At 41.4% G+C, this 14854-nt stretch overlaps 1 protein-coding gene across 1 annotated transcript in view; it reads right to left on the bottom strand.

Moving 5' to 3' along the window:
• BEAN1 (brain expressed associated with NEDD4 1) overlaps nt 1–14854 on the bottom strand; it is a 54140-nt gene that overhangs the window by 28764 nt on the left and 10522 nt on the right. The window lies entirely within an intron of this gene.

The following is a 14854-nucleotide window of genomic DNA, read 5'->3' as shown; positions in this document are numbered from 1 at the left end:
CACTCTCATCCATGGAACAAAGCCTGGCAGCTGCAAACACTTCCCTTGCAGTGCAATGACAAGCCTCTTCTGGAAGCCACTCAGATGAAATCAGCCACATTATTTCAGTTATGACTCAAGGCAGATTTGAATTAAGGATTTCAAGGAGGTGTTATGCCCCCTGGCCCTGCTGGCTGTTTTCTATTCATTCTGCTCACTCTGTATTTTTCATCTTATTCTCACTTCTGCAGCATACAGTGTTTTCCACTAACTCGTATTTCATAAAGATAATGTGCCAAAACCTGGAGTCTGCTATTTTTTTATATTGATACTGAAGCTGGGCCTCAGTTCAGAAGGGTGTTTATGTGCATAGTTTGTGCTTTGTAAATGCATCCTTGATTTTATTCCTACAAAATTTTCCAATTCAGGAGGCACTGAGATTCATGCTGTAAAACTGTCACTGTTCTACCCGTTTAGATTGTGGGAGAGGGTTTTTCCTTGCTGATGGGCTTGTCTTGTTTTCAAAGTTTGTATTTTAGAAGTGTTAAAATCAAAATTACCAGAATGTATGAAAGCGCTTTTGCTGAAATTCATAGATTCATGTAACAGATGAGGGAAAAGGCATAGCAAGGCAATTCCTTTAGCAAGAACAGTTTCTTGGCTGTTTGTGGGTTTATGGAGCAGCCTTTACAGGCTGCCTTGATAGAAACTTTTAAACTTTGGTTTCTTCCTTGAAAAAGGGCAGCCATTCAGAGAAATATCTTAATATATTTCAAAGATATAACAATACTACTGATCATTTCCCACTATGAAACAGAACTGGTCATTCTTTACATCCTGTCAGATATTTACTGTCATTATATGCATCCTGAAAATGGCTGTATTTAGCAGAACTGAGCATTTTCTAAGCTCATGGGACAAGGGAAGTCATCGTCACGATGCCTGTCCCATTTCAGGAGGAGCTGGCAGTCCCTTTGCTTGTCCCTCCTCCTCCTCCTGTGTTAAGGCTCCCGGTTTCCCTCAGCCATTGTCAGTGCTTCCAGGGGGGAGGCAAAGGGCCCCAGCCCTGCAGGTTTGTCCCTCTTGTTTCCTGTGGGCCAGAACTCTGTGCTCAGTTGTTATGTCCTAAGCGCTCTGTTCTTTTTAGCCTCTGAAAAGATAAGCTGTCAAATCTGAGATGCAAAACCAGATAAAAGTTCTGCTCTAATTAACAGTTACTCGAGGGCTATTGCAATTATGTCCTTTGTTCATTTCTGCTTACACAAGTTGGTATTGTGTCAGTGGGATTTTCTGTATCAGGCAAGATCAACAAATACTGACCCTCAGCAGGTGGTAAAATACTCATTAAATAAGACACAATGCCAGCAAGTAAAAGAGGAGGAATATGCTGAATAAACGTAACTACTGGAAGAAGCAGTCTTCCAAATGAATCCTTAGAAAGGATAAATAAAAGTTGTAAAGAAGAGGATACTGTAATCATTAGTGTTGATAATCCAGACTAAGGTAATCTATGAAATTTATAACCAGCTCAGTGGTGGGATTTTTGTAGGCAACAGGCTGCATTTTGTTGTGACAGGGAAACAGTAGATGGTGATTTCCACAGCGATCTAAATTCTACTGCTAAACATGATAAATGTTGTGAATGCTCCAAAGAACTGAAACCTGTCTGGAGGTCACAACCTATGATTATGCAAGTGAAGAATTCAGAGTTACAAGTAGCAGTGAATTCAGAATTTAACTGCATGACATAGACTAAACTATCAGTACAACAAACAATGTGATACCTTAAGAAAGCTGAATTAGTCAGCATGTTTATAAGAACTGATTTATTAATTTGCCCCCAAAATTGATGCTGGTTGGTTTTTTCACTTTCCCCCATCCCTTTATATTTTTCTTTGGGATGTTTGAGTATTTTTCCTAATAGAGATGATTGTATAATAAAGGTATTCCTGCATATAAGGAATAAAATTTTGTTGCTTCGTAGAAGTGCTAGGGTGTTATGATACAGCAATTTGCCAAGCTGACAGGTACAGTTACATTCATTTGTTGAGTGAAGAAGTGAAGTTAAAGGAAGCTGAAATGACTTTTCAGAAGGAAATTGGCAGGCATGGGGCAGTCTGGGCCTCTTGAGTTGGGATTCTTTCCTCTAAGTGCCTCTGATAACCCTTCCATTTGTGTATCCTTCAGTGGTCCCTCAAATCTAGGTTTTCCCATCTCTTTCAGTGGTGTGCGACAGTATCCCACAGGTTAAGAGCAAATAGTCCCCTACTTTTGGAACTTCACTTTGGAGCTTGTTTCAGGAATTTCTTGCTCTCCCATCTGGACAGTAAGAAGAGCCTGGATGCACCTGCAGGGAGATTGAACCTCTCTGAAAGGCCCCTCCTGAGTACCTGCCTGTCTCTGACAATCTGGAGAAGGGCTGTGTGCCTTCCCTGGAACTGCTGGCAAGGACTGGGAGATGCCTGGGTAGAAATTTGCAAGAGAACTGCGAAATTGCAAATTCCTTTTCTTCAGCTGGACCAGCTCTAAAAGGGCAATGAAATGAAATGAATGGACACGATGAATGCAGTCATTGGGTTAACATTTAATGTTTTCAATACTTAATATTTCAAGTTTTGCTATGTTTATGCAATAGATGTTTAAATACAGTACCATGCCTCTCTTGAAATCAGCTTTTTGGACAGGAATTGTCCAAGCCCCAAGTTTGGACAGTGTTCAAACATATTTTCCTCAACAGTCCCCTGTTTTGTTTTTTTGGTTCTGTTCACCATCCTGGTGGTCTCCAGGCAGGATTACCTAGAAAGGATTTTTCATGGGCAGGATTATATACATGATTTTCTATAAAGCTGCTGGAGAGGGCTGGAGGATGGGGTTTATTAATCCCCAAGGCCTGAGGTGCCCCAGAGAAGCAATCTGGGGGCTTGGCTGTGGAGATGCCACTCTTGGAACAAACAGAAACCTCCTGTTAATGGGAGCTTTAAGTAAAATCTGCATGACAGAATAATTTTAAGCTTTTGTGCAGTGTTTAATTACTCTACTAATAAAATGAGAAGTGTCAAGTTACATAAAATATAATTTCTTTGAGATGAAAGCCTCCACTCATGTAACCCTTGGGGCTGGGAGCAATGATTACACAGGTTGTGATTCTCTTTGGCTTCAGTGGTGTGAAATCTTTTGTTCCCATGAAAGTGTATGTTTAAACCTGAAGCAGAATTGAAAAAAAAAAAAAAAAAAAAAAAAAAAAAAAAAAAAAAAAAAAGATAGGTAAACTGAGACAACTAAAAGGCAGCTCAAATCTCTGTGTGCTTTAGCTTCATGCTAAATGAGTGGTGGAGGAGGAGACAAAGGGGAGATGAAAGCAAGAACATCTTAAATGCTACAGGTCAGCACCACTTTTCCGAGAGTATTTTCTGAGAAATATGTGGCTAACCCTTGAGCAAAGGCCATACATTTGATTTCCTCTTCCAGCCAGGGAAATTTTAGCTTGTTTTCTCAACTGGAACAAAGCCATGCATTGCTTCTCAGGGCAGCTTCCCCTGAATGCACACAGGACAATGCTTTTGGTAAGTCCTAGAAGTGGTTCTACTTCCCATCCAAGAGGATTTAACAGCAAAAATCACCCTCAGTCAGAAAATAGAGCACAGGAAAGAGAAAGGGAGAGGAGGAAAAACACAAAAATGTGGTTTTTTCATCTGGGGATTCTGGTTGACTGAGCCAGAAAGGAATAGAAAAATATATTCATACTTGCAATACACTTGAAACAGTTCATGATCTTTCCCATTAGGCTGAATTTCATGGTAGGTGCACATTAAATGAAATACTTTTATGCCAGGGCTTTGCTTCCTAAATGTAAAAATTAAGCTCTCAGAATAAGCAAGGAAGTAACAATTCTGTTTCTGAAAGCCAGGCCAGCTATGGAGGGTAAAAATTAACTAAATTCTGGAGACTTATCCTGTAACACAATTTTTAAAATTTTTTTTCTACATTATTTTTTCTTTCTGAATTAGTCAGCATGATTGTAAGAATTTGTTTCCTAAGCTGCCCCTGAATTGCATGCTGATGTGGTTTTTTTTCTCCTTTCCCCCTCCTTTATCTTTTTCACCTAGAGAGGACTTTCCATAGGCAGGATTATATACATGATTTTCTGTCAAGCTGCTGGAGAGGGTTGGAGGTTAATAATCCCCAAGGCCTGAGGTGCTGCCCAGAGAGGCAACCTGGGGGCTTGGCTGAGGAGATGCAGCTCTTAGAACAAACAGAAACCTCCTGCTAATGTGAGCTTGAAGTAAAATCTTCACAACAGAATCATTTTAAGTTTTTCTATGCAGTGTTTAATTACTAATAAAATGCAAAGTATCAAGTTATATTTGATTTTTTCTTTCTGCACAAAACCCCTCCTCTGCAGAGCTCTGTGTGTGTGTGCACACATCAGCTGTGGGAAGCACACACTGAGGGCTGTGTTGGAATCCTCTCCATGAATCACACACCTGGCTTCTCAGGCTGTTGTTGGTTACTGTGTGTCATGGGTTAGTACAGTTTGTTTTTTTAGTTATAGAGGAATGTAGAATAATTCTCCAGGTCAGGACCTGGGAATTGCTTTAGAAAAGACAGGGACCTATCAGAGGGTTAGTTGGAATATTGACATCTGTTCTGACCACTGAAATTGTTGGCTACGACTTTGGGAAGTACCATTAAAACCCCTTGATTTCCTGTAGGTGGGTCATTTTTTTTTTTCTTTCCTTTGGCCAGAGAGAGACAGGTAACATCGAGCTGGGCCTGCTGCTCCCCATTTTTGGGGGGAGCTGGCCTGAGGCCTGGCCGGATTCCATCGGCTCCCGGGTGAAGGAGGGGGAGGAGAGGTCGCTGCTCTACAACTACTACTTTCTCCAAACTTCACTGGAGCAGGGAGAGATCTCTGCCGGGCCCCTGATAAGAGCTATGGGCACCATTTAGGCTGAGGCCGCCCTGATTTACACTGAGGGGTGGGCTGAGAAGGCATTTATGATCCTGCCTGGTCTTTTTGTGATTCCGGACTGCTCAGGTGCTCTGATCCCTGATGTTTCTGTGTGAGTTCTTCCTCCCTCACCAGCGTGCCCTTGAACGTCTAACACCATGAGCTACAGAAGGAGAGACAAAGACTCTGAGCAGATTTAACCCTTTTCCTGGCAACATGAAGCTTCCAGACCTTGGCCCTTCTCTGAGAGAGTAACTAAAGACAGAGTGAACATAAAGAAGACAGAGCATGAAGTCAGTAGAGCGAGAGTGAAAAGACTATTAGGACAGAGGGTTGAAGAGTTGGTTGTTCCATTCTTACTTAAGCCATGGTAATGAACTCTATACTTAGGTCACTCCTTTAAATCATGGGAAAGATATGCATTTGGGGAGGTGATTGTTTTAATTTGTGTGTGGATTTGAGCAAAAGTGTTTGTAATGGACTAAGTAATATTAATCCTATAAGATGCTTGAACAGAGATAAAGATGAGAAGCTCTCTGCACCAGTGAAGAAGTGAGAAGGTATCTCTGTACCTTGAGGTGAAAAATCCTTTGGTTTGGAGTTATTCATCTTTAAAAGGTGACAGACACCCCAGTACGCAAAAGTCTAAGACCCATGACCCATCAGCAGCTTGGGAACCTGCTCCTGGGAGGGTCACAAAAGCTGGTTTCTCTGGGTGGTTGTTTTTGTGACAGTTTAAAACCCACAAGAGAACTGTTCTAGGTTGTCAGTGGGATCCATGACTCTAAGAGAGACTCTTCCCCTAAAGAATTGATGAAAGACTATTGTCAAATAGTGAAACTGACTGAAAATTACAAGTTTTGTCTCTTTATGTTGTTTTGTAAGAAAGTGAACAGTTTGTAAGGGGAGGGAAGAGTGTTTTTGAAGTTTCATTCTGTTTTAGTTTTTTTCCAACTTTCTTTTTTTCTATTCTTCTAGTGTGTGTTAATAAAACTATTTGTTCATTTTTAAGGTTGAGCTTGCTTTGTTTTTCTCCTAGTCTCTCTCCCACAGAAAAGGAGTGAGTACTAAGACCAGAATTTAGTGAACGTGAAACCACTACATTAATTAGTGTTTCCGCCCGGTTTCAAAATTAAAACTATTACACTGTGATGCCCTAAAGAGCTTTTCAGGAATTTTGGAGCCGTGGCTCAGCACAGTGGGACTGATATTCTTACACAGCTATAATGCGCAGGAGCCATGGCTGGGAAATGACATGTGTGAGGTGCTACAAAAAGAACAACGATTCCTACCTCCCACATTCTTCTTGTTTGATCCACCACTTGTTCAGGCACTTCCTGCCAGGCTGCTTTGTGGCAACAGCACAGATGTTTTCCACCTTGCAGCAATATGCTGAACATATGATGGAAAACTGTCCTGGAATACAGCCTCCCTGGGAAGTCCACCCTTACGCTCAGTAGATATTGTGGATGCTGATTTTGAGGACCTAAGTTTTTCTTCTGTTCCTTCCCTGAAAATTCACTTCCCTGTGGCTGGCTACAAAGCTTTTTCTGCGCATGCCTAGGTCTGAAAGGATGTGTAAAATACCGTGAATCCTCTTTGTTTTACAAGCACCATTCTGTGTGTAAGCCCTGGGGAATCTCTCTCCCTGTTTCAAACAGAACATATGGGATGTCTCTGCTATTTGCTCATGATTGTTCAAACAGCACTGCCAAGAGCCCCAGTGTGACCACACTGCCCACAAGAGCAGCGGATCTCAAAACCCCACGGCTTCATTCCTGCTCACAACAGTGGTGGGTCTCCTCAAAACCCCGTGGCTTCACTCCCACAGATGTGGCCTGAGATTTCCATGAGTTTTATGATAGTGAAATTGGTGTGATGTGGCTGAGAAAGAGCTGCCAAGTTTGGGTTTCCCCTTTCCTCACTATTTCTTTCTGTAAGTATTCATTTCTGAAATCCTTCCTTAGCATCTCTTTTTGCTTTGCCCTTCTCATTTCTGAGATTCTGCAGGGCTGATACAGAGCAATTTCTTATCTAATGAGTGCTGAGGCCTCCTGGTCACTGCTGCAGACACCACTGAATCTGATTTTATCAATGCCAGAACAAGGGTTTGATTCCCTCCGAGGCCCAAGAACAGGACTCCAGGATATTGGATTAGGCACTAATGGCACAGTGGGCAGGAGGTTTTTGAAAGTCATTTCCATTTCCCTCTGTCATTAATCTGCTTCCGTGGCTGATGAGCTGCCAGTGTTTTAAGAAGCATATCTCATGAATATTCCTTAGTGACAGGCCAATCCTGAAGTCCCTGCAGTGAATGCACTGTGGGCAGATGTAACAGACTGAGGAACTTGGACATTTATTTCTCTGTTTAAAGAAAAAAGCTTTCCTCAGACCAAAACTGGACTAATAACCTTCTAATGGGTATATAGTGGGAAAGATTTTTGCTTTCAGACCTGCACAAAGCTCAGCCTTCCATGCTTTGGGATTCTAGAATCTGAATTTAGGGTTTTGTTTAAGGGCCTGAATAATCACACCACAGGTGTAGTTTAAACCTAAGTACCATCAGAGATTATCTAGTCCAGTCCAAAGCAAAACCCCATCATACTCCTGTGATTCATTTTTAAGAACTCCAGCGCTGACAGGAATGATTGACCAGTTTTCAGACTGATGGGGGAGTTTTCTTGGGGAAATAGGAAATACATCCCAATACTTTGGTGGCTATATCGTATCCCAGTTCTGGATCTGGTCTGTTAGTTGATAGCTGAGACTGAATTGCTGGTGTTTTTTTTTCCAAATAAAGTTGCACATGGTCAGCTTCCCTGGGAATCCATGTACAGCTGTAGTCCACCAAAAATTCCATGATCTCAAAAGCTAATGACAGATTTGCTTCTGAGTCAAAACAAAAAGTATCTATATCCTGCTTGTAGTCATTTACTGGGGAGGTGAACTGTTTGTCAGAAGTGCCTGAAATGATTCTCGTTTTCCAGTTTCATGTATGTTTGAAAGTCAAATTTTTGTACAGATTTTTCAACAGGGTTCCAAAAGATAAAGTAGTTCTTTAAGGTGCTGCATAGCCCCCAGTTGCCATTGCTGTTCATAACACAGTTTTTTAAGTGCTGTTTCAGCCTTACTGAAAGATTATTTGGGTTTCTGGAAAGCCAGAGGTGGGAGAAAGAATTGGAACAAAATTGAAATAGAGCAGACCAAAATAACACAGTAAAGCAAGTTATCAGCATTGAAAGGCTTTGTGACTTTGAGAAATATCCCAGATTAATTAATTTAAGAGACAGAGCTCTGCACACCATGTGGCTCTATCACCATCTGCCTGGCACTGTAATCAATAAATTCTATCACAAAATTGCTTTGCTAATTAGATGTAACACAGTCTGGTAGTAGTACCTGGAGGGTTCATCCGCTGGCCTGGTGAGTGCTGTGCAGTACTTGTGTGTCCAGTCCTTCCATGAGAAGCAGGGATTGTGATGCAAATGGCACTTAGAGACATATCCCTCTCTGTAGAGGACAAGGTGTGGGCTTCCTGTGCTCACATGTTTGTAGGCTGAGGAAGTATTCTCAAACCTACTTAGAGTCAAACTGTTAGCAAGAACAGTTGGTGAAGATCTACCTGATAGTTTTTCCCCTTTTGCAGGGGGTTACTCTACCTGGAATTCTTGAGGTTCTTGATAAGCTGCAGGGAAATCTGAGGAGCTGATTCAGGCTCCCATTCAAATATAAAGTTGTCCTTCCTGGCTGGTGATGGAGAAGAGCTTTGACAAGGGCTGCTTTCACAGACAGCTCCAAAGGTGGAACATGGCTTTATTCTGCTAGATTTTTACAGTGGAGAAATTATTTATTTGTAATACACTGAAAACAGAAACATTAACCTATCTATGCACTAGTTTTGCATTATGATTTATTATGAGAATTACAAACTTCCAGCCCAGCGGAAATTAATTTCAGAACATCTGCTTAGCATCCATTGAGGCACTTGCAGTCAAGGAACACCATATAGTATGGCAGAGATTTGGGGTACAGGTTTGGGTTTAAAAAAAGCCTAAACAACAGCTGTCTTTTTCCTCCTCATTTGCAGTTAATTCATCATAACTACAGGAATAAGAGGTCCTGCTGCACCCTGCTAATGTGAGTCAGAAATGCAGAGAGCAGTGGGAGCACTGCTGGCTACCAGCACTGGGAATCAGAAAATATTGTGTCACTTTTTGTCCTTGAAGAAACAGCTATTTAGCAGAAGGTTCCAATTTCCACTGGGAATTTGTGTGTGTGAGCGTGGGGGATGCAGATGTGGCCTCTAAACAAACATGGGGCAATGATGGCCATAGGATTTTAGTACTGACAGTCTGCTAGCTGTAACTTTATACAGTGCTGCACTTGCCTTTTGGTAAAAAACAAGTTTAATGACACTTAAAGCCATTTATCAAACGATTTTTAGGTTGTTGAAGTAATAACATGAAAGTAAATTTCATCTATCTATCTATCTATCTATCTATCTATCTATTTCTGATTTTATCTATATAAAATCCTTTTCAATTAAAAAAAAGTGTCAATCCCCGTGTCTCTGAAAACCTCAACCTTAGGTGATAGATCCATTTGCATGTTTAAGCAGTGTCCTTAAGCAACATGAGAAATTGACCAAGGACACACAAGTAATGGATAAGTGATATAACTGGCATAAGCTTTAAAGGTATCTATTAATAATGATTTAACAGAAAACCTGCTGTAAGGGAACTATACTGCCTTCTTCGTACCTGGTTTTTATTATTTATGGGTCTCATATGAAGTAGATTAAGTTTTTGTTGGCCAAAATAAAAAGAAAATTAAAATTCTGAGTCGACATACCATTAACTGTAAAGAAAATGTAACAAATCTAAGATGAGAAAGAATAATGATAACTAACATGTAAAAGTCAAGTATTTTCATTCATACTTTATGGCTCAAGGATGTAGTTTTTTAAATGACTGTTGCCTTCAGAGGGCAACAGAAGGGTCTTGGATCCTGCCAGGGAGTCCTAAATGTCCTAGGACATCCATTAGGATGAATCAGGTATATCAAAGATACCAAATACCAAATCCATTCTGAAGGAACCAAGGTGTTTTCTACCCTATGGGCTAAATGTTTAGATGTCAGTATTAAAAAACCAGAAAGTTAGAAATAAGAACAGTCAGTGACTCAAGTGGAGCACCTCTGTCCTGCACACAGATAGCAGGAAAAATAATAAATATAATACATAGAGATGATATATATTTAGATATATATTTAGATATATAGTCATCCCCGAGATATTAGTTACAGAATTATATATCTTCCATAATGTTACCTAGTCAGAAAGGTGGGGGGTTTTTACACAAGTACTTTTTCATGTGCTCATTTAGCCACACGTTCGTTATGACTTCCTGGTGTGGACGCAACCCCTATGGAAATCTTCCTGGCAGCCTTTGGATTCCATCTGGCTCTGTCCTGTGTTCCTAGGCAGCAGTGCTGCTCTGGGCAGGCTGGCACTGAGGGAATGCTGCACCAGGGGAATTCACTCCTCCTGGGGAGCTTTGCTGTGGCTGCTGCTCTGCTGACAGGCCTTGCACAGCTGCTTTGGCAGCCGCCTTGTCTGGAGTGTTTCTGTGTCTGTGGGGTGACAGCTGTTAGTGCCTCAGTGGTGACACTCTGCTTCCAGGGCCACTTGTGAAGACTTGGTGTGTGAAGACTGAAGGTCATCAGTCCTTGCACTGACAAATAATGAATTTTCCTCCAGGCAATTTCTGAGTTCTGTGCACACCTGTAACTATTGCAAATGCTCTGTTGGTTTGGAGTCTTAATGACTACAATGTGTTCAGAGCAAACCTGTGAGTACTTGATTCTCTTATTTTGTCAGCTGTCAATCCTGTAGTTTTTTATTAGCACTGAAGTGACAGCTTTGCCTTTAGAAAAAAATATATTTACATATATTAAGAAGATTGTTGCCAGTCACTACTTTATGCACACCTTTATAGAAGGGCAGAAAATAACACACTCTCATGTGCATGTGAATTGATTAAAGGTTATCATGGGATCATGGCAAAATGCAAAGTCATCTAAACTGGTGTGTTCCCATTAAGCCTTCCACAGCCACACACAATATGTTTTCTCAGAGGAAAAACCACAACCTCATGTGTAGCTGTAATCTCTGCTAATTAGGTTATGAATTCAGAGTGTAAGAACTTGAGATCTCACCTAAATTCAGGTCTTACATGCCTGCCATGCAGATTAACTGTAAACCTTAGGAATTCTCAATGTAAAGTCATAATCTTTTGTGCTCCATGGATGCTGCTCTATTGTCAGTGTTGTGTGGGGCTGGAACTGCTCTGGGCAGCCTGGGAGTGGGTGGTGCTGAGCAGGGGTGGTGGTGAGGACCTGCTGTCCACACTCTCTGTGTGCAGAGGGTTTTACTGTGGGTTTATCCTTTCTCATGCCTGTTCGAGGATGGGGTATACTAGGCTCACTCCTGAATCTCATTTTCTGGGTTACTTTCACCTGAAGTGTCTTTACAGTCCACTCTGCCATTCTAACATCTGGTCCTTCTGCATGTTCTGTGTAAAATGTCATAGTAACTGAAATCCACAAGTCTCCACGTACTCCTAATTAGTGACAGCATGTGATCAATGCTATTTGTAGAGTGTAGAATAGAGGTCTAAAAGTAGTATGTCTCTTAGATATTGCTAGTCACAAAGTGGGTATGCTAAAAGGAAGAGTTTGGTGGTAAAACTGTAGCTTGACATTAACATGTAAACATAACAAGGCAGGAACTGAAGAAGCTGAGGTGGTTACATTTCCAAGTTTGCTTGTAAACAGCAGCTGCTGAGACTGCAGCGTCTTTTGTTCATATCTTCCAACACCTCCTTCGACTCCTTTGTAACAAATCTGGTTTTAAAACAAATGGGTAAAACTCTCTGCACTTTGCATAAGAACTACCCATGACTCCTTTAAATACACTGGGTATCTCTGACCTGGCAGTGATTCTTCCCTCTCCTCTGGCCAAGCATTACTTGAATCAGCTGTGAGGTGGTTTGGTTATTCACCTTCCACTTCCAGATGCAGAGGCCCAGCACTCACTCCTCTGCAGAGCTGCCAGTGGCAAAATTGTTTCAGGCAATGGCAACTGCCTTTCTTAGGGTTTTTTCTTCCTTCTCCCTCCTCAGCTGGCATTTCAGAGCTGTAGCTTTCATAATACATTAGCCTAATGCACTCTGACTTTGACCACATCTTCCACTGCCACTGCTGCCTGAACCACACATAGTCCTTGAACTCAGCATCCAGTACAAATTATTTCGATAGAAGAATAAATGAGCCTCTAAATACCCATGTCCTTGCAACAGCAAAACCAGATCAAACCTATTGTTCAGAGCAGCCTATTGCTGCAGACTGCGGGTTGGTGAGCAGATGGATTCACATTCACAGAATGTGGGGGCATGATTCAGGAAAGTGAAGGGTAACTCACTTGAGCAGAGTTTCAAGGACGTGTGGACTCTGCCACAGTCCCCCTTCTAGTGATAGCACAGCCAGTGTAAGAGGCAGAGTCTGTCACCACAGTGTGGTTCTTTTTACTCAGCAGAAGGCTCAGTTCATCTGAAAGGAGGAGAAACAATAGATGATCGTGTAACAAGCAATTCCTTCTGAAAGTCAATCTTGCTGCTTTTCAAAGGCCTGGCTGGATGAAAGCACTCTCTGCTTTGTCAAACCTGAAAAGGGTCTCAGACTGAAACAAATACATCCTGTCCTGTTGTTCCGGGCATTTCACTTGGATTTGAGCCAGATAAGGTTTAGCTGAAGTACACCAGAGAAATCCCAAGGCTGCGGGGTCTCGGAACCTTCTGGCTACCCAACATGCTTGAACATCCAAACCAAAGCAATATATCTTCACCCCAGTGGAATACACAAAATGGTTAAATGGGGGAAAAAAAAAGAGATCTGTTATCTTACATTAACCTGAAGCACTGGATTAAGACCTCCGTAGCTGTAAGCATAACTCTGTGCTGGTCCCTTTCCAGTTTGGCAATTAAGGGTAGGAACTGAGTCTGATAGAGTGGGGAAGGATTTTTTCAGTACTCTTAATAAAGCCTTGGGTGAATTTATGGGGATATATACTCAGGGTTGGTTTGTAGAAACATGAAATCCTACCCAATAGGGTCTGCAGCTCTGCCTGAAGCCAAATGTTTTAAAGATGTGTTCCAGGGCTACTATTCATTTAGCGGGGGCTGAGTAGAAAACTTAATCCCCCCTCTCTGCCTAGAGAGGGAAAAAACGTAATTTTCTCTTGTCCTTTGTTAGTGCACTGGGTTCCTTTTATCTTTATGCACACAGACAGCAATGAACAGACATCTCCTCCTCTCAAAGGAGAGATGGCAACAGCCAGAAAAGCAGTTTCAGGTCATGCTAATATTCACCTGTACAAAATATATTTGCATGAGAAATGGGAGTGTGGGTGGGACTGGTGTCACTCGTCACACCTGAGCAGGGCCACCCCTTCCCAGGAAAACCTCTGCGGGTTTGTCTGCAGCAGCAGCAGTTTGGCTTTTCATGTCCATCAACATTCAAACAGCAGTTTTGTGATGTGATACAACGTTTAAAAAGGATTGGGCCGTCTCTGTGAAAGGAAGTACATGGGGTTTTCTTGTGGGCTTTACACTTCACAATACAAAATATCCCATGAAATTTCAGTGTCCCACTGAACCATCTAAACCACTGAGCAAATCATTGTAAAAAGAACTTGTCATGTAAATATATTCCAGTTTCTTAGGTTACGAATCTATTAACATACTATAAGGAACAAACAAAATTATGGCGATCAGGAAGTCAGAAAATTCTCCAAGAAAAGAGAGTAAAAACTTCCTACATTATACAAAGAATATATTATTTTATATTTTTTTCCCATTTTACCAGAAGAAAGTGATCTTGTTTGGATGGTACATAAAAGCAAGTAATTATCTGAGAAGTGCATCTGAGGGTGCACTAACACATGTAGAGTCTTCCAATAAAGAGAAAGAGAAGTAAACCAGACAGAAAATAATTCATTAATGACCAAATTAAATATTTTTATGTTTGGAAGGAAGAAGTTTGTGAAAAAAGATTCTTTGGAAATCAGCTTTAATTTTCTGCAGAGTATTATGAATTCAGGTTGCATCCAGGCTACTTTATGTGGGGCAATCTAAAACATTCCAGAAACAAAGGTTCGGGCCCAGCTTGAAGAGCTTGAGCTCTGGAGCACACAGGCTCCAAGGTGCAGGCTGGCACCCAGCAGAACACAGACACTGCTGCTACATGAGGTTTGTTAGCTCTCCAGTAGTTTTTTTGGACCCTTTTTTTACCTTTTACAGCTGCAAAATCCTGCAGTTTAGGTAATTGCTCCTGCACAGCTGCTCCAGGGTAAGATGGCAGTGTCTCCAGTTCATAAACATCACCAGCACTGACACACTGCCACAACAAATCTCAGCCTGGGCGCTTGCACCTGGCAGCTCTGCTACATCCCAGGATCGTTGTGTACCTTTGGAACATCGTGGTCTCTTGGCTTCTGCATTTCTGGCAGGCATCTCAGACAATTTTAGGTAAAATGGAATGGACTTCTCTGGGTTGTTTTGTTTGTTTATTTGTGGGGGTTTTTGAGGGCCTTGGTTTTTTGTGGTTTTTTTGGGTTTGGGTTTTTTTGAGTATTAAAAAAAATTACAGAAGCAGCAGCTAAGCAATAATACTTTGTGGTGCCAAGGGTAGTCCTTGTAAATGGGAACAACTTTTATTGGTGTTGGACTGATTGCACAGTCATTGCAAATGTCAAACAGGAAAATGATGCAAAGGGAAAAAATAATTTATTAGGAAATTTTTTGGAGTAACTGGTCCTGGTAATATCTCATATCTCCCATAAACCTATTTAATTCCTAATCTAGTTCA

Source organism: Hirundo rustica, chromosome 11 (genome assembly GCF_015227805.2).
Source record: "Hirundo rustica isolate bHirRus1 chromosome 11, bHirRus1.pri.v3, whole genome shotgun sequence".
In the NCBI taxonomy this organism is placed as follows: Eukaryota; Metazoa; Chordata; class Aves; order Passeriformes; family Hirundinidae; genus Hirundo; species Hirundo rustica.
Note: the sequence above shows the minus strand (reverse complement) of the source record. Positions and strands in the feature narration are given on the sequence as shown.